The sequence below is a fragment of the Ochotona curzoniae genome, unplaced genomic scaffold, assembly GCF_017591425.1.
Source record: "Ochotona curzoniae isolate NIBS_2020 unplaced genomic scaffold, NIBS_Ocur_1.0 contig_545, whole genome shotgun sequence".
Taxonomy (NCBI): Eukaryota; Metazoa; Chordata; class Mammalia; order Lagomorpha; family Ochotonidae; genus Ochotona; species Ochotona curzoniae.
Genome location: NW_024466467.1, coordinates 139,738 through 162,088, shown reverse-complemented (window position 1 = coordinate 162,088; position 22,351 = coordinate 139,738). Strand labels below are relative to the sequence as shown.

General features: G+C 44.9%; 2 pseudogenes; one reads left to right on the top strand and one right to left on the bottom strand.

Annotated features, from left to right (window-relative positions):
• The first annotated feature begins 643 nt into the window (after positions 1 to 643).
• Positions 644 to 10,419, top strand: LOC121162835 (annotated as a pseudogene).
• A 3,310-nt stretch (positions 10,420 to 13,729) lies between these two features.
• On the bottom strand, positions 13,730 to 20,807 carry LOC121162834 (annotated as a pseudogene).
• Positions 20,808 to 22,351: the final 1,544 nt, after the last annotated feature.

Below are 22,351 nucleotides of genomic sequence, written 5' to 3'. Positions count from 1 at the left end.
CAAGCAGAGATGTTCCTTCATGAACTCACCCAACACCTTTCATGGCCATCTGGATTATCAAAGTGGTTCCTTGACAAGGTCTCTGGCCCAGATCTCACAGACGATCCCCCCGGGAGTATTGCTGTTCATGGAATGGTTGACATGACAGCACTGTGGGCTAAACAGGAAGCTGAGCAAACATGTTTTCCATCTTGTGTTTATCACCTGGACGGGATCCCACAGCAGCAGGTGCCCCAGGGACAGCAGGGCTCTCCATTGCCCCAGGGAGTCTGTAAGGAGTAAGCTGCAGAACTATTAGACTGGCCACCCCAGTCTACAGGCAGCTCACACACACAGCTTACACATGCACCTGTCACGCTGTGTCAGTTTCCTGACCCTGCCTCCTAGGATTTTGCACAAAGTCCCAGATGCATCCTCTGCTCTTTCTCCTTCTCATTCTGCAGCTTCCCTGCCCTGTGTGCCAGCTGCTGGGTGGCCACTACTACTTTCACATCATGGACTGTGGTGATTCCAAGGATGGAGATGTGATGCTCACTGCCTTCTTACCAATCTGCTTATACTATGTCAAAATGACCATAAACAAGCCTGAAGAATATCTCATTTCAAATGGTAGGTGTCCTTTCCTTTATACTTCTCACCCTGCATGTCCTGCTGGTTAACCGTCAGGGCCCTGGAGGGAGTGAGGTGAGTGTAGTCTCTGTATCTGGGCAGGCAACCACCGGACTCTTGCCCCAAACCTGCGGGGCCCCAGCTGCAGTCTGATGAACACAGCACCCTTGCTCTGCATCTCTGAGTTGTTGGGCAAGATGTTTTGTGTGTTTCAGGAGGAACAGCAATGCTGCTGGCACCCCCTTCCTCCACACTCCATGGACCCCAGCCCAGGGCTCTCCCAGTCTGCATTGGCACCCAAATGCTCTTATTCACCCAGCTTCTGCACACAATTTGCCACACGGTCTGCTTAGCACTACACCCATGGGGGAATCCTTGTGTGTTACTTGGACTGGAGAACGTGTGCTATTTGCTCAGGTGTTAGCTACGAGCCCGCATAGAAAATGGGAATGTCATTGCTGGCTAGTGTGATGGTAGCCTCTGCCCTCTATTTGCCCAGGAGAATATGCAAAAACTGCCATGAGTGGACTCAGAAACACAGAGAACTCAACCCACTCAGGGACACTGAGACAGACAGGCAATGACCAAGTATGACCCCTGGCCATGCCTCTCACCTTTCACAGCAGCACAGCCTGGGCAAAAGTTCAGTAAAAGAGGGGTTTCCACGGTCCGAGGGATCAGCTCATTTGTTTCTATCATAAATAGCTTGCCATGCTACTGAGAGGTCAGGTGGACCTCCACCTATGTCAGAGAAATCCCTGAGTTCTGTTGAGGGGAGAGATGAATGCTCAGTACCTACATTCATGGAGTAGAGTGGGTGCTGAACACTGTAACACCTCCTGAAAGCCTTGCCCCATGCCATCTACACTTAGGTTAGAGAATGCTCCCTGACGCAGAGTCCTCCTGACACAAGGTCCTCCTGCACCCCAGAGCACTGAATCTCTTCTCATCTTGCTCTGGGAAGAAGACATCCCAGCTGGCCAGCAGTCAGGGCCAGTGTTGCTTGCTGCTAAACCGTCCTTACTCAGTGTCCACGGCAGCATAGGGTCTGTCATGTGTGATCTGCATATGGAACCCCCTGAGGTTTTTATGACATCTTCCTGCAGCAAAGATAAGTGAGATGTTTCCATGTCCAGTAATGTGGAATCTCTCAGTTTCCTGTTTTCATTTCAGGCTCTTGATATAGTTAAGAGAAACTCATAGGCATTTACTTTCAAGGTGAAAGAACTGATTCCTCCATTACTGTGAGAGATACAGACCCAGGGACAATACATACAGTCATGGATATATTATAAAGGAAACAAGAGCAATCTCCCTGAACTCAGTGCACAGAAACAGCCTTGAGTGAGCTGTTTCCTGTGAGTTGTCTGTTGCTGAGATGTGTTAGACCTGAGGAGGATGTGGTTTGCTGTGTGCAATAAAGTGTAAGGAGACCAAAGTACATTCCTGCCATGCCCGTTCACCTTCACCCTCTGTCTCTAGGGCGCTGTTATTCCTCTGTATAGCAAGACAGAAAGCCAATGGGGAATTTGTATCTTGACATGCTGCTGGGCTAAGTGCACTGGTGATAGGATGTGGGGTCTTTTGATAGGAAACCTGTTGGTTTAGTGCCTTCCCAGCTTCTTCACGTGTTTGCAGAGCCCACTCACTGGTCCAGCAGGGCATTTGTTGAGCACCCTGCCCAGCACACACAGTGCCTTTACTTTTATTATCCTTGTCAGGATACTCAGACCTGCAGGGTAAGGTGACATTTCTCATGAGACAACAGGAGCAGCAGGAACTGCAGCTGGTGCTGGACTGTGCCCTGACATTGCTTCTTCTGTTCTGTTCCTGATTTGGGTAGAGTGATGATGTGGTCCTGCATTGGCCTCAAAAGGGTATGGGCAGGTGTCTAGTCAGCAGGCCCAGTGAGTACATTGAGGCCACATGAACAAACTGTGTGCAACCTGTTCCATGACCTGATCTTGTAACGCAGCAAGTGTGTGTGTAGAGATACAGCTGACAACTTTATGTTCTGGATGTTTCCAGATACAGTAAAATGGTTTTGTTGTCACTGTTGATGTTGAACCTGTTGATTATAAAATAACGTATGCTGTTTACACTGTACTATCCTAGTTGGATAAACACTAGACCCATGTGGTTCAAAAGTTTAAATCATTGAAAACTAATCAAGTTCATTTCCAGAGCTGTGCCAGCCACATTGTGAAAGAAGTTCTAGCAGCTGTCCTTTGTAGCACAGAATGCCATGTTCTTTCTTTGTGGGAAAGTCAAAGAGAACAAGAGACCAGAAAGCTCTCTCATCTGCTGTCTCACCCTCCACTTTCCACAGTGGGAGCTGTGCCAGGGAAAAGCCTTGAGCCAGGACACAAGTCAGCTCTCTCACATGGCAGGGATGCAGCCACTTGCACTGTGCCCTGTGACCACTTGGGAAGGTGCATTCTGGCACAGAATCCGAGGCTGACCACAGATGCTGCAGTGCTGGGTCTGAGCTTCCATGGGGTTTGTTCAGCCTCACACCCACTGCCTTCCACTAAAAGAACTTTGCTGGGACCTTCTACACCTTGAATGACCACCTCTTTTTCTACATATTATTTAAGAAGCTAGAATTGTACAAATGTCCACAACCCAGAATGAAAAATTGCAACCCTTCAAGCCTCAACATTGAATGAGAAACAGACTTGCTTGCCCTCTTGGTCCTTCCAGTTTAAGCTCATAGGAGTTAATATTTCAACTGGAGCCTGATGGTAGAGGGTTATTTGCCTTTCTGTGCAATGCACATAAGCATAAAATACTCAGGCCACAGATGTACTCTATATTTGTGTTGATTTCTTTCTATTTCTGACCATTTCAAGAAACTGCTTATCTATTCATCCTGAAGGACTGAGATAGTAGAGGTGCAGGATTTGGCCCTCAGGTTTCAAGTGCTGTGGGTCGAGCGGATTGGGGTCAGCAGCTCCAGGTGGAGTGGAAGGGTGTCACCACCCAACTTCTTACTTTTTCTTCTTCTCTCAAATTTTGCTGTTTTCCACTTAGGGATGAAAATTTAAAGAGATGGGAAGAGATGGGGGAAGAGTCTTCTATCTGCAAGATAGAAGAATCACTCCCCAGTTTCCACAATGGCAGGGTTAAACTGATGATAAGCTGGAAGCCATGAATTTCTTCCATATTTCCCATTTGGTTATTGGATCCCAAAGGCTTAAAGCAAAATCCACTTCTGCTATCCAGGGCTCAGCAGGGAGCAGAATAGGAAGTCTATCAGAGAATTCAAAAATAAGCATCCACATACAGTTCTTACATGACACACAGAGGCTTAGTGTAATACACCATGGTGTCAACCCCATGCTTTCCCAGGTGTAAGGCATGCAATCCAGTGTGAACTCTCTTCCAAGTGTGAGGGAGCACTTGGGTCTATGAATTTTTTCACCCCCACACAATCTGTCCCAGAGTGATTTTCCTTTCATTCATTAAACTCTTCACCAGAGGAATCGTTTGTGGGGGAAATGTTCGAGCCTGTCCTCTAGTTGACATTAAATATCAACCTTGAGACTTTGGGAGAGGCAGCTGTTTCCTGAAAGAAACAAAGATGACCAGATGTGCTTCCTGAGTGAAGATCAGCCTATTACAGCACTCACAGCCTTACAGGAGCACACCATAGGCAGTATGGTCAAGCCACACAGCTTTGTTTTGCAGAATTGTGAAGGCTGCCAGGCCTAGGGCTGAGGCACCAGCAGTGTGCCTGTTTGCTGTGGAGAGGACAGTGCTCATGCAGTGCACTCAGCAGATGGAGGGATGCAGGATTGTCATGTGGACAATTCAGCCCATTTATAAGATCCCAAAAGAATGAACTCCTGACAGGAAAGTCACCTCCCACGATCTTAGCTGTTCTCCCACAGTGATTACTGTGTGGCCAAGACTGAAATAGTCCTGGAATTGTTCCAAGAAATGGTCATGATGGCCATCAGGGTGGCTGTGAGTACCATTAGCCGGACATCTTAGCCCCAAGCATGTGATGACCCTCAGGTTGGACCTCTCCTCCCTAATGATCCTTTCTGTCTCATGTGCAGCTTTCAGTCCAAGAACTTCCAGTACTTGTCTGCCCTGATGTTTGTTGTCGAGGAGATCAGCAGGAATCACTACCTCCTGCCCAACATCACTGTAGGATTTGATCTCTACAATGTCATGCCCAGCAATGTGAGGATGCTGAAGAATTCACTTGTGTGGCTGTCAGGGACAAACACAAGCATCCCTACCTACTCATGCAGGAGAAGGGCCAAGGCTGCGGTGTTTCTATCAGAGACCGGAATTTCCATCCAGAAGAGGATGTTGCTGGAACTGTACAGAATCCCAGAGGTGAGGGTGCCTGGGAAGCAGAGAAAACAGAACCCATTCCACTGTGATGCACTTTTCAGGACCACAGATGCCGTGGGATGGGGTACACACCCTGGGCACATTGGGTGCTCTGAGCAGGAGTGTGCAGGATCCCCAGGATCCTCTCAGGCAGCACAGAGCTAAACTGAAAAGGAGCTAGGGGGATTCTCTGGATATATGCTTCTGATGGCAGATGATTCTGATGAAAACTTGAGCAATTCTCATCTTTAAAACACACTGGACAACTGCTACATCAATGTGATGTCTTTCAGCAGTGCGGTCACTCACATGTGTTGTGCAATTTTCTCTCCTCAGCTCACACTGGGTCCTTTGGATCCTCTTCTGAGTGACAGCAACCAGTTTCCCTCTGTCTATCAGATGGCCCCAAAAGACGCTTCTCTGGCCCTCTCCATGGTCTCCCTGATGCTGCACTTCGGCTGCACGTGGTTGGGGCTGCCAATTCTGGATCACCAGAAGGGTGTAGTGTTTCTGTCTGATTTGACAGCAGAGATGCAGGAGCATGGCTTCTGCCTGGCCTTTGTGGAGCTAATACCAGTCAATGACCGCATTGTTCCCTCAGTAGATCTAACACAGCCAACCCACATCATGATGTCCTCAGCCAATGGGGTTGTTTTGTTCGGTGACACAGAATTATTTATTAAGCTAATCTTGCTGCTGATGAGATCTCTGATAACGTGGAAGGGCTGGGTCACCACCTGCCACTTGGACTTTGCCACCAGTAAGCCAGACTTTCTGCTGCATTGGTTCCATGGGACCCTCAGCTTCTCTAAGCACTGCAGTGAGATTCCAGGATCCAACACTTTTTGAAAAAAGACACCCCGCCAGGTACCCAGGGGACTTTTACCTTGCTCTGTTCTGGTCTCTGTCCTTTCACTGCTCCATTTCCAATGCTGAATGCAGGATGCTGCAGTGCTGTCCCATAAATGCCTCCCTGGAATGGCTGTCCTGGCAGGATTTTGACATGACAATGAGTGAAGGGAGCTACCACATATACAATGCTGTGCATGCTGTGGCCCACTCCTTACACAAGATGTATGAACATGCATCAGAAATGCAACCATTAGGGCCTGAAGGGACTATGATGATTCCCCACTGACAGGTATCTGTGTACCTGGGCTGGCTGGTGCTCCAGCTGACATGTTTCCCTGGGGTCACCCTGCATGTGGGAGAATCCTGCACGTGTACATTGTCTGGGAGGTAAAGGAATAGTTGGGCTGAGGTTTCCATCATCAAACAAGTGTCATGGACCAGGAAGAAGGCACTGGATCAGTACAAGGGCTCTCATACAAAGAACTCAGACTTCAGTCCAGTGGTGTTGACATAGATGGTACCTGGGTTATATTGTGCATTGCACAAATTGCGTTATTGGGAATTGAGCTCTGTCCGTGTCCAGTGGAGCTCAGGAAATAATGCCCAGGGGGCATGAATATTTTCTTATTATCTGCTCACACTGGGTGGTGGGTCACTTCCTTCTGCTGACCATTTATTGCTACACACAGGTACATTGAATAAATAGGCCAACGTGAATAGCTTAGACTTGACAAATGAAAACCTTCAAAAACTGTGTGATGGGCTGTAGGAGGACATTGTGAGCCTGGAAGGTCAGCGAGCACAGGTTTGCAGTTCATTGGACAGTATTTGCATGACAACAACCGAATGGCTACCTTTGGTATAAACAGCATGTAAATGAGAACACCTGGTGGAATATACAAAACAAAAGGAATTCCAATCAAGAGAGGGAAACAGTGTGGACTCTCAGTGTATAAAGTCTGATGTCCCTAATAAACTTCGGCTTTGACCATCAGTCAGGGTCCACGCATGTTATTATCGGCTCCGTGCACCAAGTCCATCACTGCGGGACAGTGACAATGGGCCACATGTTTCTCATTTTCTTTCTGTTTGACTTGGAGGTAACAGTGATTGAATGGAATTTTCTGTGATTTTTCCTCTGTGTGATGCAGTTCATGGGGAGGCAGTGGTCACAGACAGAGACCTTGTCCTGCTTTGATCCTGAGTCATCTCATCTGGTCCTCTTTCTCATAAAAAATGTGATTTTTTTCAGGAGATGCACACCTTTCTCAAGAGCCTCCAGTTTATAAATCCTGCTGGCGACCCTGTGAACTTAGACCAGAAAAGAAAGCTGGCTGCAGCCTATGACATTCTCAACTTCTGGAATTTTCCCCAAGGGCTTAGCCATATGGTCAAAGTGGGACACTTCTCCCCTATGATCCTCCAGGCCAACAGTTGTCTCTCTCTGAGGAGTTGATAGAGTGGGCCTCAGGGATGACACAGCTGAGTTCACCATGTGGCTCCATCTGCAGACTCTGACACCATCAGGATGCAGGCCTGTGCTCTATGATCTCAGAATTAAGTTGTGTGGCCTTAAACCACTCCCTCTTTCACTTCAGTGTTTTCTCATGTGCTCTGAAGGATGCAAAGTATACACAACTGTTTCTAGCGTGTTTTGAATCTATTTCCTTGCCTCCAAACATGTACAACATGCCATACACTTAGTGCAGTGGAAATTAGGTATTCGCCATTGAAATTTCTTGGTCTCCCAAACTGCAAAGTATCTCCTGGGAGGAGCATTTTCCTGACCAGCTCCACATATGACCAGCAGATGTGTTATTTTCCTTAGACCCCACAATCAGTGTGCAGCACCAGCTGTGGCCATGGGTACTGGAGGACCACTTGGGAGGAAGAGCCCACCTGCTGTTTTGACTGCACCCTTTGTCCAGACAACGAGATTGCCAATGAGACTGGTAAGTGAACATCCTGCTCACAGAGAACTTCTACTCCTGTCCTTATTGTTATCACAGATCCTTCAAAGAATGACCAATATGTGGGATAATACCTGGGACGAAATTCTGCCAATCTTCAGAAAACAATGGCTTTTCATAATTATGAATAATCCCCCTATCAAGTAAGTCCACCTGTTGCAGTGTGTTTTCTGTGTTGTCAGGAACACAAGCAGGAGATTGAATGGCACAGGAAGGATGATGCAGGCAACATACAGACTGAAGTGTGGCATAAAACATGAACAAAGCAGCATGTGTGGAACGCAAAGAGAAACCACTAAGATGCACTAAATGTACATAGCAATGTAGATCAGTGATCGCACACTCAGCATAGACCCAAGTGAAAGGATGTGAATAGAATTGAAAGTGACTAGTATCTAAGATGGAGGCTAAAACATAGTGTGAGCCGGACTTTTGTGCAAAATTAGGAACCACAGAGATGATGTTTCTGGAGGAAATGATAATGTAATGGCCTATGACTGTCTGTGTTGTGTGTGTGTGTGTGTGCTGTGTGTGTCTGTGAACATCTTCATAAGTCATAAAAACACATGTGAATTTGTTGTGTGTGTGTGTGTGTGTGTGTGTGAGAGAGAGAGAGAGAGAGAGAGAGAGAGACCATGCACTCTCAGGACCTATTCATGCAGAACAAAGTTTCAGAGATCTCTAGCAGTTCTCTCTAATGTCAATGTGAAATCATGCATGTAGGTTTGTTCAACACACTGAAGAATCTGCATGAAATTCAATATCCTGCGGAGAAACACACCAGTAGGCTTCCAGGTGATTGACAGGTGGAATGCGATACCAATACATGTTCCACTGTGTTCTGTGTGGGAAGCATGTTAAGCAAGGCTGGCCTGATCCCCTTCTGTTTGGAAGGTGACCAGTTGCCTTATTCACAGTGGTTTTTCCATCAGTATTAGCCGCTTGCGTGTTATAACCCAGCTTATCCCTTGGGAGATGCTCTGCTCTGAAAGATGCATGGTTACAGAAAGCAAATAAAATCCACATTATCAGCAACAGAGAAGAGGGTTTTTACCTTACTCTGCTTCTCACCCATATTCCCCACACAGTTTTCTAGTGCATTCCTTCATATACTTGTTCCAACACCTGCTTAGGAGCTTTCAGCAACTGACACTGAACACCAATCCTCACCAGCCCATCATCTTAGAGTTGGGTCATAGGTGGTTGGTTGAGGAGGTTATGAGAGCACGGTGGGAAGTACACTGTTACAATAAGGTAGGAGGAGGCTGCTTGCTCATGCCTCACATGAGGATGTAACAAGAGTGTACCATGTGTAAGAACATGATGGGACGCTTGAGTTTCAGGAACTTCCCTTTCACATTGAAAGACCATGACCAAAGAATATACGGAGCTAATAATGAACATGCCCAGAAAATTCTTTGTAAGACAGCATGAACTGAATCAGCAGAGCTCATGGCAGTGTGAGAACAGAGTTCTCATCAGTACACAGGCTACCTAGGGAGATGAGGGAATGGCAGATTCCCAAACAACGAGGAAGTTGGATGTTATTAAATGCCACTACTTGCAGATCTTTCATGGAAATGCCAAGTCACCTTAAAAAGACAGGGACACAAATTGAAACAGGTCTCAGAGAGGGGCGTGAGTATCAGAGAACTGTATGAGGGATGATGGCATCTCTCCGTTCTCACTAAATATGGACCAGTGTGTGACATGTCCAGATCACCAGCATGCCAATGCAGAGCATGACCAATGCCTAGACAAACAAGTGACTTTCCTGGCTTTCAAAGATCTCCTGGGAATGGCTCTGGCCTGATTGGCTCTGTCGCTGTATGTGCTCATAGCCACTATCCTTGCAGTCTTTGTGAAGCACCAAAAACACTTATCCTCAAGGGCAAAACCGCACCCTCACCTACATCCTGCTCACCTCACTCCTCCTCTGCTTTCTCTGCTCCTTCCTCTTCATTGGCCGTTCCAACACAGCCACCTGCCTCCTAAGACAAATTATATTTGTCCTGGTGTTCACACTGGCTGTTTCTGCTGTGCTGGCCAAAACCATCACTGTGGTTCTGGCCTTCAAGGCCATGAAACCTGGATGGACCATGAGGTGATTGCTGGTGTCAGGAGCCCCAAACGCTGTTATTCCCATCTGCTTCCTCATCCATTGACTCTCTGTGCCATCTGGCTGGCAACATCTCCTCCCTTTGTGGACACAGATGCACACTCTGAGCATGGACACATCATCCTCTTGTGCAACGAGGGCTCCATCACTGCCTTCTAATGTGTGCTGGGCTTCCTGGGGTCGTTGGCCCTGGGCACCTTCACTGTGGCTTTCCTTGCCAGGAAGCTGCCTGACATGTTCAATGAAGCCAAGTTCCTGACGTTCAGCATGCTGGTGTTCTGCAGTGTGTGGGTGACCTTCCTGCCTGTGTACCAGAGCACCAAAGGGAAGGTCCTGGTGGCCGTGGAGGTCTTCTCCATCTTGGCCTCTGGTGCTGGTCTGCTGGGCTGCATTTTTGTCCCAAAATGCTATATCATTCTCTTAAAGTCTGCAAGGAATTCTTTGCAAGTTTTAAAGACTACAAGAGATTCTAAGAGAAACATGCAGACTGTCATGTTTTCTAGCAAGCCTTTGTCACCCTGATTGGGCTTGCACTCTTTGATATTGCCTGAGTCCATCCCTTGCCCTTGATAGCGACCTGCTCTAAAGAGGCAGCCACTGGAGCATGAGCTTCCGCACATCTGGATGCCCAGGCAGGGGAGCAGTCTTGCATTGGAGGCTGTGTGCACACAAATGTATTCAACTCATTTCTACATTTTCCCTAGTGCTGCCTACATTTGAAGTTCCCAAGGATAATTTACATGCTTCAGTTTGCTTTCCCTCAACTCTGATAAACTTTGTCATTTTACTGTTGACATGCATTACTTAGAATGTTTTATTATACCTAGACTGAAATAGTCAAGGAAAATATTTTCTTGAGCATACTTTATTGTACTCTAACCATGTATCAAATCATTGTGCAACTCTTTGGGAATCCCTTTTTTTAATCATATATGAAAGCTTTGTTTGCACACACAGAGAACTCCATCTAACATCACATCCCATCTGGCAGCTTACTGCCTTTCCTATCGTGGCATCTAGTTTTCTTCCTCTGTTACACCCTGGAGAGAATGTTTTCTTTCTCACCCACATCAAAGTCCTGGAATAATACTAACCATTTTCTCCATCGAATTACGGGGAGCCAAAACCTCACCACAGCAGGCAAGCCTGGTCCTGGACACTTGCATGCCAGAAAGCAACGAGATGCCTTATCTGATTGCCTGCTGCTTTTCCAACTGAGCTTCATGCTCACAGGCACAGGTGATGGCTCATGACCTTGGGTCCCTGCACCCTCCAGATGGGAGATCCAGATGGGGCTCTTGGATCCCGGCTTCAACCAAGAAAAGTGCTGACTTCTCAGAGCATTTTTCATGTGAACCTGTTAGAATCTATTAGAATTTCAAAGTTCTGTATTTCTCAAACACAAATCAGTTCCTGGAGCACTCTGACTTTCCCACTGCACACAGGACATTCAGGAAGCAGTGCAGTCATCAGCTCTATATATCTTGGGGAATGTTGATCACCCTGTTACCCCACCATGACCCAGGAAGCAGCCAGGCGGACATGGAGGCCACAGCACCAGCATCTCCTTGTTCAGATGCATTTACCTGTCACATGGACTCACAGATGCAAACTGGATCTCTTAGACTCAGCACTGTTGACAAGTTCACTCACAGGGTAGTCCCCAGTCGCTTTCCAGTTTTCCACTCAGCAGATACACCACGTTGTATTCATCTAACTCTGCTCCACTCCATGTTAGGGCTGTCTTCCCTTTGCCTGCTATGCACAGCTCTCCATGAGCGCTGGTGTCAGATGATCTGTTGTGGGGTGTGTTATCACCTCTTCTGACTGACCACCTGGGAGTGGAAAAGCTGGGCTATGTGGCAATTCTTCCTTTATCTTTCAACATGGCACCCAACGCTTTGCTATAGAGCTTGCACTATGTTACAGTCTTAGCAGCAATGTGTAAATGCTCCCGTTCCCCCACATCTGAGGAACAGAAACCTGAATGAAACTTGGAAGTCTAAAAGAGGGTGGTGATAAGTTATTTTGAACTTCAAGTTCTTTACAGATTTCCTAGTAAAAGCCAACTCCCTGGAACCACACGGTGGCGCTGGAACACCTACCCAGAGTCCCTGATTCAGAGATGCTGAGTCAGGAATGTTTTGTCTATTGAAGCTTAAGTGGGGGGTCCCATAGCCTAGGCTCCCCATCTCTTGTGGGAAGGAACACCCCAATCAGCGGTGAGGCACTGGATTATTGCTAACATTCTGGAAGGAAAATAGAAGGCCTGCACCTGCTACCTTTCAAAGCTTCTTGAATTCGCACAACCAAGGGATGGATAGAGGGGTGACCAGTGAGGCAGTGTGGAAGCTGCTGGGATTTCCCTCGGGGGATAATCTGGGTACATTCAGGAAGGTTGCTAAAGGCAGGGTCCCAGGGCCTGCCATGCAGTCCACACCTGCTGGCCTGCTGACATTTGCACATCTAATCCCACCTTGACTAGGAAGCTACTTCAGTAGGTTCAAGGCAAAACGAAATTTAACTGGGGTGAGGGAAGGTGCACAAATATTTGTGAGACATACATGTAGTTTTATTGTCATTTCCCATAGCATTGCCCATTGGCCTGGACACAGCTTATCCCTCCCAAGAGCTCATGTGGTGGGAATGTCATCCCCAATAAAATAGTAAAATAGGTAATAAACAGTGGTAAAATAGGGGGGTGGCACCATGATGTAGCAGGCTAGCCTCTGCCTGCAGAGCCAGCATCACATATGGACAGAAGTTCATGTCCTGGCTTCTTCACTTTCGCATCCAGCTCCTTGCTTGTGTCCTGGGAAAGCAGTAAAGAACAGCAGAAAGCCTTGGAACCCTGCACCCTGGTGGAAGACCCAGAAGAAGCTCCTGACTTTGCATCAACTCAGCTGTGGTCATTACAACCCCTTGGGGTGTGCACGAGTAGACATAAGATCCTTCTCTCTGTGTCTCCTTCACTCTGTAGATCTTTATGACAAATAAAACTAGATCTTTTAAAAAGAGTTTGTGGAGAGAGAGGGAGTAAAAGATATACTTATGCTGGTTGGTGTAAACTGTGTGTGTATGTGTGTATGTGTGCGTGTGTGTGTTTGTGTGTGTGTGTGTGTGATGTGCTTGTAGTTTTCCCATTTTAATGGAAGAATTTCTCCAACCGTTCCCCTAGTCACTGTACAACTTTGTGGGCTCAAGACTGTGAAAATCACCCCTCTTCAAGCAGAGGCACCCCACTACTCCACAAGACTCAACATAGTAAAAGTAAGTAAGTAAAAGTAGATATTAGAAGATGTAGCACACTTTCAGAGTATCTTAGCATTATATAGACACCCCTATGTCCTAGCATTATATAGACACTAACACTATCTACATGGCATACATGAAAAGAGGAACTTTGAGACTCTCACATTGCCATTCCCAGAAGAGCCAAGCTAAAATAAAGGGACATGGCTATTGTATCTTCATGCTGATCTGAGGTTTGGATGACACCATGATTACTTTCAATCAGGTAAGACTTTCTCAGCCTGTGCATTAACTCTGGGGGAGTGACACATAGAAGGGAAATAATAAAACAGAGACACATCCCATTTTATGCATCGTCTCTCTCCATTCCAATGCCTGTGTCAGTGGTGTGTCTAAAGCCAACAGTAGGAGTCAAACCAGGTTGGGTGGCTGGAACCAGGATGTTCCAGACAGAAGTGGTCAGAAGTAGAGGTCTGAGCCAGGAACAAACATGGATCCCATGTATTCTACTAGGCTATCTTGACTACACACAAATAGTAACTATGAAGAAGGATGTAATATATTAGACACATGAATGCAGCTAAGTATAATTTTGGGTTGCAATCTCTTCAAATATGATAGTGAAAACTTTTGAAAAATATTTAGACATGCTTAAAACCTGCTTTTTTTAAAAGCTTTTCAAAGAATTCCCTTCAGGCTTTATGAGAATGATACAGCATTTTGGGACAAAAATGCAGCCCAGCAGACCAGCACCAGAGGCCAAGATGGAGAAGACCTCCACGGCCACCAGGACCTTCCCTTTGGTGCTCTGGTACACAGGCAGGAAGGTCACCCACACACTGCAGAACACCAGCATGCTGAACGTCAGGAACTTGGCTTCATTGAACATGTCAGGCAGCTTCCTGGCAAGGAAAGCCACAGTGAAGGTGCCCAGGGCCAACGACCCCAGGAAGCCCAGCACACAGTAGAAGGCAGTGATGGAGCCCTCATTGCACAAGAGGATGATGTGTCCAAGCACAGAGTGTGCATCTGTGTCCACAAAGGGAGGAGATGTTGCCAGCCAGATGGCACAGAGAGTCAGTTGGACAAGGAAGCAGATGGGAATAACAGCGTTTGGGGCTCCTGACACCAGCAATCACCTCATGGTCCATCCAGGTTTCATGGCCTTGAAGGCCAGAACCACAGTGATAGTTTTGGCCAGCACAGCAGAAACAGCCAGTGTGAACACCAGGGCAAATGTGATTTGTCTTAGGAGGCAGGTGGCTGTGTTCAGACGGCCAATGAAGGGGAGGGAGAAGTAGAAGCAGAGGAGGAGTGAGATGAGCAGGATGTAGGTGAGGGTGCGGTTATTGGCCTTGACCATGGGTGTTTCTTGCTGCTTCACGAAGATCCCTAAAATGGTGAGGGCAGATAGGGACAGAGCCAATCAGGCCAGAGCCATACCCTGAGAATCATGGAAATCCAGGAATGTCACCAGCTTGTGGAGGCACTGAATTCTCTCCGTGTTTGTGTACTCCTGCTCTGGACACTACTCATGCACAGCTCTGCATCTGTAGGGCAGAAAGACTCATGATTCCCTTGCATTAATACTGAAGCTTTCCCTGTTGTGAAAGTGGTCACTCTACAATGCCCCTTTGTGGGCAGATTGCTAGGGTGTTCTATTATGTCATACTAGAGCAAATTCCTGTGTTTCTGATCCCTGGAGAATTCTCATCTGCAGTTAAAAAAAATGCACTGAAGCAAACCATTCCTTGGTCATGGGTTTAAACCTTTTGCTTAGATGGAGAATCAAATGATCCTTCACTTCTATGATATCCACACTCTAAACAGGACTCTAAATTCAATCATGATTAATACCTTGCCAATTCAGAGGCTGGGATGATACTGTTGAAACAAAGCGTAGCTGTATTGTTAACATGAAATTATTGTGCTTAGTGATATTTTCATCACCATTATTGCATTTTATAATTGTTAAAGCTTTCTTTCATGCTCTCACGGGGATATGGGTTATTCAGCTCTTTGGTTCAAATCCTGTATGAGGAACACCCAGAGTGTATGACATCATATTATGTCTTGAAACAGATCACTGAGGCTTCTGTAACATGAAAGACACCACCAGGGCCAGGTAAGTAGGTGGCTGCATATTTGTTAAAATGAAATATCAACGAAACGTTGAGAGAGTTGTTACTTGGGTAACATCACATTGTGGTCTTCTTGTATGAAATCTTGTGAATGTTGGAATGATTGGCATTTGCACATTGGATAAAATCTGAAGATTTATCTATTGATACATTTATCTATGATATTTTGGGGCACAAAGGTTTTTCTTCATGAGTCTTAGTGCACCTTCATGTTCCTCAGTGCATTTGCTTTGGATAGCTAATTCCTGATGTCTTGAACTTGTGCAAAATCTTAATATGACCAAAATGCACATGTATTGGCATGTTGCACGTTCATTTTTCACTGTGTTTTGTTTTTCTCTTGTGTTTTCTACCTCCAAAGGACAATGTTGGGTGTAGGTTCTGAGTGTTTCGCATGTGCATAATGACAATGATGTAACCAGGAAGTAATACAACAGTTCCCTAGCAGTGTATGTGCAGTAGCTCCCTGTTTGTCAGTAGTGTATGAAAAAGTATTGATTTCATGCCTTCTAATAACCCACACACAGTCCTGACAAGCAAATACCTCCTGTTTCTTGCTTAGACCTCAGTGTGATTTACTTGAAGGACTTGGTCCAAACTGTGTCATGCAGCAGTGGATAGTAATGGAGGCTCCCTAACAGAATCAACGTGTCAGCTGAGCACTGTTAGGTAGTACGTCATATACAATGGGGTGCCATCAGTAACCCTAAAGCATGTCTATTGCAACAGTGAGGGAATGTGTGCCTGGAGAACAACAGTGCACTGTGATGTCACTGCAACTATGCCTAAGACAATGGAGTTCTCATAGGTAAGTTATGTGTTTTATACCTGTCTGATTGGAAATTTTCCCCTCTGCACAGGAAACACTAGTGTAGCAGCACACAGCCAATCCTTCCTCTGGTGTTTTCCTGAATCCTGGCACACAGCTCTGGCTACACACAGATGTTGGAGTCTGAGGGAGCATAAAGAAACGTTGGTCAGGATTTGACACATCACTACACACTTTGAGAAGATGCCACTATAACCCCCATCACCATGAAAAGACTGGCCTGCATCTCTATGACTTCTGCACTCTTGGTCCTGTTAACAGCACATAGACCCAGAATTTAGTGTTTCTTGATGTTCATTCAAGATTTTCAACTCATTACCAAATAGTGTCAGGACATCTGATCACATTCATTTCATTCATCTACAGATTTATGACTTTAGCAATTTTATCTAGCTTTTGAACTACTTTAACTGATATCATACAGGTCAGGTTTTAGCCATGAGAAACTTGGAGGAGTGTGTGGTGAAAACTGATCACTGGGCTCTGAACCTTGGGAGCAATGCCTTAGTTCTTTGGGATTGCTTGGAGACTTGCCCCTGATGGCAGGTACATGAGTGGCCACTTGGAACACTGCCCATGTTACAGAGTACTATTTGGAACACTCCCCCGTGCTTGCCTTTGTCCTTTTCAATCAACTATAACTTATCACCTAACAAGGAATGAAAATTCATGAGACTTAGGTAGCACTGTAAAAGTAGTGACTTGTTTATAACTATACGCATGGTGTAAACTATGTCTCTGTGTAAACTGCTTAGAAGACAGATGGCAATAAAGCCCTATAATCCAATGATTGCCTGTTCTCAATGGTTGTTAAGTGACCCAGCTAGAATGAATGTAAGGAAAGCTGGCAATAAGCATTTCCTTGGATTCACAGAATTTAGTTCCCTGTGACTTTGTAATGTATCAGTGCTCCACCTCTGAAGTTGTGAGATCCAAAATGATCCTCATCCACCCAGAGCCTTCTGAGCATGTCCAGAATTTTCCCCAGAAGCATACCTCCTTGAATGCAACAGGCCATTTTATCATGTCTTCCCCGATGACTAGGCCTTGGTCATGTCCACTCCCAGAGGAAAACCTTCCAACGTTAACCATCAATTGGAGGGCTGCAGGAAAGTTGACAATGTTCTGAATATCGTAGTGTGCCTGATGAGGTATTGCTTTGTGGAGGGACACATGATCCCCAGCATTGTTGGTGAACTGTGCTGTCTTCAGAAGTGGATGTAGCTGGATGAGAAGCATAGTTAGAAAGCAGAAAGTAATCAAATTAGAGATGGGAGGTACATATGTCCTAGGAAGTTCTTCCTTTTCCTTCACTTTTTGCCCTGAAATGTCAATTGCTGGAGGTTCGTTATTGTTCAGGTCTGAACAATCCTTCTGCCATGGGTTCAGGCCTGGGAAGTTGCTGTCATGATGTCTCCACTGATGTGAGCTAAACTTCATAAATGTTCCATTATCTTATCAATGATCATCTTTGTAATTAATTAACTTACTCCTTTCTATGTGCAGGCAGCATGTCCCAAATTGTGTGTGAGCTCTAATTGCAAGTAGGCTTGGAAATTACACAGTAAAGCAAATTACTCAGATGCATAGTTGAAAAGCTGTGATCATGCCTTTTGTGAGACATTCCATTCGTGTTATTGACTCAACTAATTTGATTAGTACAATTTCCTGTACATGCATGAGGATCATATTAATTCAATTCTCTAACATGGTAAGAGGCTGTAATAAGGCAGGGTTACAATCCACAGGAATCCATGAATATATCCTGAGACATGCAGTGCATTTATAAATGCTCAGAGATGTCGTATTTAACGAATGGTCTCTTGAAAACCAAGCTGGATTAAAAAGTAAGCTGTGAAAATTGCATTTTTACATGCAGATGTTAGAATTTAGGCTTCTATTTCAGACCACATCTAGATATCATATCAAGATTTATGGAAAAACTAAATATTACACCTGAAGCCATTCAGTTATTAGAGAAAACTCTTTGAAATGTATAAGATTTAACCTCAGCCAAGAACCCTTTGGTAATACCTCAGACACAGAAGCAATAAACAAAATCTTACACAGGAGTTTCCTCCAGCTAAGTAACTTGTGTGACAGTACTCAGCAGAGTGTAGCAACAATTCCGTGAATTAAAAAGTAGAAATCGTTATATGTGTTCAACCAGATATGATATCCCAAATATACCAGGATAGTGAAAGTCATAAGAAGAAGATGATCCCATTAATTTCAGACTTAAGGATATGAATATGCATTTTCATGGATAAAACAGACATAACCAGAAATACATCCGCACAGTGAAGTTTGCCTCACTCTTTTTACAAGTCTAGCAAAAAAAAAAAAAAAAAGAGATAAACCCTGGTCATGGAAACATGCCTTGAGCAGTCACATGCATGTTGAATTATGGACACAATCTATTTGTCCATCCACACCTATGAGTGGATAAACAAAAGGTGGTGTATTATTATGGTGGAATGTTACTCAGACACCAGACAGAATAAAATCTTCACCTATGAAACAAAATGCACTGAACTGGAGATTAGGAAAGTTTGTGAAATGAACCAGACACACAAAGGAAAACAGTTACACTTTACCATAATTGTAATAGAGGATTAAACCTCTGTGGCGGTCAGATGATTTACAAAGCAGTTATAAATATTGCTTCCCTGAATCATTCCAGGAAATACAGCACACTGAGAAAGATTACAATTTCTTTCATGACTTATCATGCAAATGTCAAAAAAGAAAATATTCTGGTGAGATACTACTGCCATGTGATGCTAAGAGCATGTCCTGTTGTGGAGGAGGCTTACCTGCCAGGGAAGAATCAGAGCTTGAGCTGTGTCTTCTGGGAAAACAATTTCTTCTTTCTCCAGAGACACCCGATGCAGGGCCTGGGCCACTGCATACACAGCATTGTACACAAAATCGTGGGAGTCAGAAATGGTCAGAATGCCATTGTGTCCTGGGAAATTTTCAAGGGAAACATTGGGATGGCAGACTCCTATGCGTCCACTACTGCCCAGCAGATAGGCAGTGGAAAAAAATAAAACCACAATTCACCAAAGTGGAAGACTTCTGGGTAGTGGGTGGGGTTCACTGTCTTGAGAAAAGTTTTGGTTCTTGGATTTTGCCCTTGTGGGGTGAGAAGGAAAAGCCCCCATGGAAAGAGTGCAACATGTGGTGTGTCTCATCTACAACAATGTCCCACTTGGCTGTCATGAGCCACACCTTCCCCACAGTTAGAGAGAGTGCACCTAGGTGTTCCATGGTAAAGAGGCCCCTGATGTTACTGTACAGTATATGCACATTTGCAGAGGAAATGCTGAGCCAATAAAGGAAAGAGCTGTCAGTGGTTTCATGCTTTGTCCTTGTCTCACGGAGCTTGAAGGCAAAGGCCAAGCAGACTCCTCTCTTGACCATCTCTGCTCAGATGTGCTGATAGAACTGCTCTCCTTTCATGTCATCAGACACCAAGAGTCCCACCCATGTCCAGCCAAAATGCAGCAGAAAGGAGACCATGGCATGGACGAGGGAGCTGTCGCTGGTGGACACCTGATAGAGTCAGGGTAACTGCTTCTTATCATTCAGCATGGAATCAAAAGGACCACAAGTGAGCTGAAAGAAAACCAGCATTAGCTGTCATGAGAAACATGTGAAAAAGTCTGTCTCACAAACTGAACATAATATTATTGGGTAAGGACAATCTCCAGTTGATTGCCATGATCATGCTGAGGGCAGAGAGAAGGGCATGTTTTACACAAGAAACCGCATTTGTGTCATTAGAGAAAATGTGTGAGTTCATCATGTCCAGGGTAAGAACAGATGGGGCATGAGTTTTGGATACAAGATCCAATGCTGAGGTAATATGAAGGCAGAAGTCAAGAGCCTCTTCAGAATATCCTGCACGGTTGCAGGGACCCAGGTATTTGATGCACCCTCTGCTTGCAATATTTATCTTTGTTTTTCAGCTTTCAAAGTTGTGCACAAACACAGGAATACACACACACACAGGCACAAACACTCTATTCACTTTGAATCAAACCAGTAAAATTAGCTATGAAGCTGAGTTGAAATCGGCTTGGATGAATATGAGCAGGGCATAGTTAGGCAGAGTGCATGAGGGTCATCAGATTTTAGTGGAACTGTGGGGTCCTTTGAAACTGTCATGGTACTAGGAGAGTTCCAAATGGAAGCTAGATATTTCCACATTATCACTTCATGAGACATTTCAGAGTGAACTGGGAGGAGATGAAAACTTTACTCAATGGAATTCATATCCCACTCACCTGTGGGATTTTGTAGAGCTCCAAAATGGTCCCCATTTCAGCAGAAAACACTGAGCTTGTTCCAGCAAGGACAACAACTGACTTACTCCATATCTGGCACCTGTAGTTGGGAGTCAAGCTATGGTCCCCTGTCAGCCAGTGCAGGGCATTCCACAGTGTGAAGCTGTTACTGGCCAAGGCATTGCACAACTGGAAACCCAAGGACTTGTTTGGGAGCAAGCGGTAGTCCTTATTGATCTCCTGGATGGCAAAGTAAAAGGCCAGCACATATTGGTAGTTCTTCCACAGCCACCAAAGCAGAGGGGCAGCAACAAAGAAGAGGAGAATCAGACCATGGAATTCAGGGCAGCCACACAGCAATGCAATTGAGCAACAATAGACAGAATCGGGCGCCATTCTTGGGCAGCTCAGCTGTGGCTATGAAGCTGTAGAGAGGAGCTCAGCAGAGCTCTGCAGGATTTCAGAATGGCTTTTGGACACCTCTGCTCATGCACCTCCATGAGCCATCAAGAAACACCCATGTGCCTCAACCTGGACACACAGATTGTAGAAAGTATTTCTGTTATCCCTCATTTTAGGAATACTTTTAATATCTTCTGGCTTGCCAAATATTCCAATATTTGAGAGTATTATTTTCTTGAATAGATCCAGCAAAGCCATCTTCCTGGGCTCTTTCTGGAAGTTTCACTATCAAATCTCAACTCCCATGGAAGCAACTGGTTAAGTTATATTTGTGTGACAAATTAACATTTGGTTCATGACTTCTCACTGTAAGAACATTCATAGCATCTGCTTCACTTTCATTCGTACTTTTTCTCCAGCACTGAATTCTAACCTTTCAGTATTGCATTGTTTTCCAGAACATTTCTCTGCCTTTTTCTGTCTTGCTTGAGTGGATGGATGGGGTTTACTAATAACTCTCATATGTTATTGGAGTTGATGTGAAAGTTCTGCTCTCCACCCGATTCAGATGATAGGAAATCATCTAACTTTGAGTTCATTTGCCATCTTGATGTGTGTTATTTAACAACCTAAAGGTAATCACCAAATATTCTGGAAAGGGGCAATTTAATGCCATTCTCTTCTGTGGAAACATTGTCCAATTTTCAAAAAGTGTGGCAAAATGCATGTGTGTCATTTTCAAAAATTTTAAAGGTGGATGATGAAGTGAGATTGATTCTAGAATACAGTTTCTCAGTGGAACAGGGCCTAAAAGGCTCCATGAATTATTTTCTTGTCAAACATTATAAGTAACAAATGCTGACATGGTTAACATGATACCCAGAATGTTGAAAAAACATACAGTTTTCATAACACTGTCATGTGTAATAAACATCCACAATTATTTTGATGTCTAATATAGATCTAGATATGAAATTACTGTGAGAAACAATTGCTGTAAGCCACAGCATGGACAAACAGATTATTGTGCAGGGATGGGTGACTGTTGAAAAAGATTCCAAGTGATATCAGTCAGTTTATATGAAATATGCATCTGAGGAAGATCCAAGATACATACAGGACATTTGGTGGTATATTAGGCACAATGGAAGGACTGAGGAATGGTGACACACTGAAAACAGAAATGGGGATTGTGACAGTGATGGGCAAGCTGCAGGCTGACCAAGTCTTTGTCATCAAGGACTAAAACCTGTTGAAACAGCACACCTCAGTATTCAACAATGCGCCCCATATTCCAAGCAATAAAGCATAGAAATGAAAACTAGGGTTAGTTTAATCCACAGAGTTGTGCAAATGGAATGACACTTGAAGTGTCCAACATTGGGTGAAAAGGTGGGCATAAGACATGCAGAATTGCACTGGGTATTCATGGATACAACACATGGAGTGCATCAGGTATAGAAACACATAGCTCTAATGTAGTGTCTGGTATGGAAGTGTAATTATGGATGGAGTAGGAAGATTGTAGCACAGAGCAC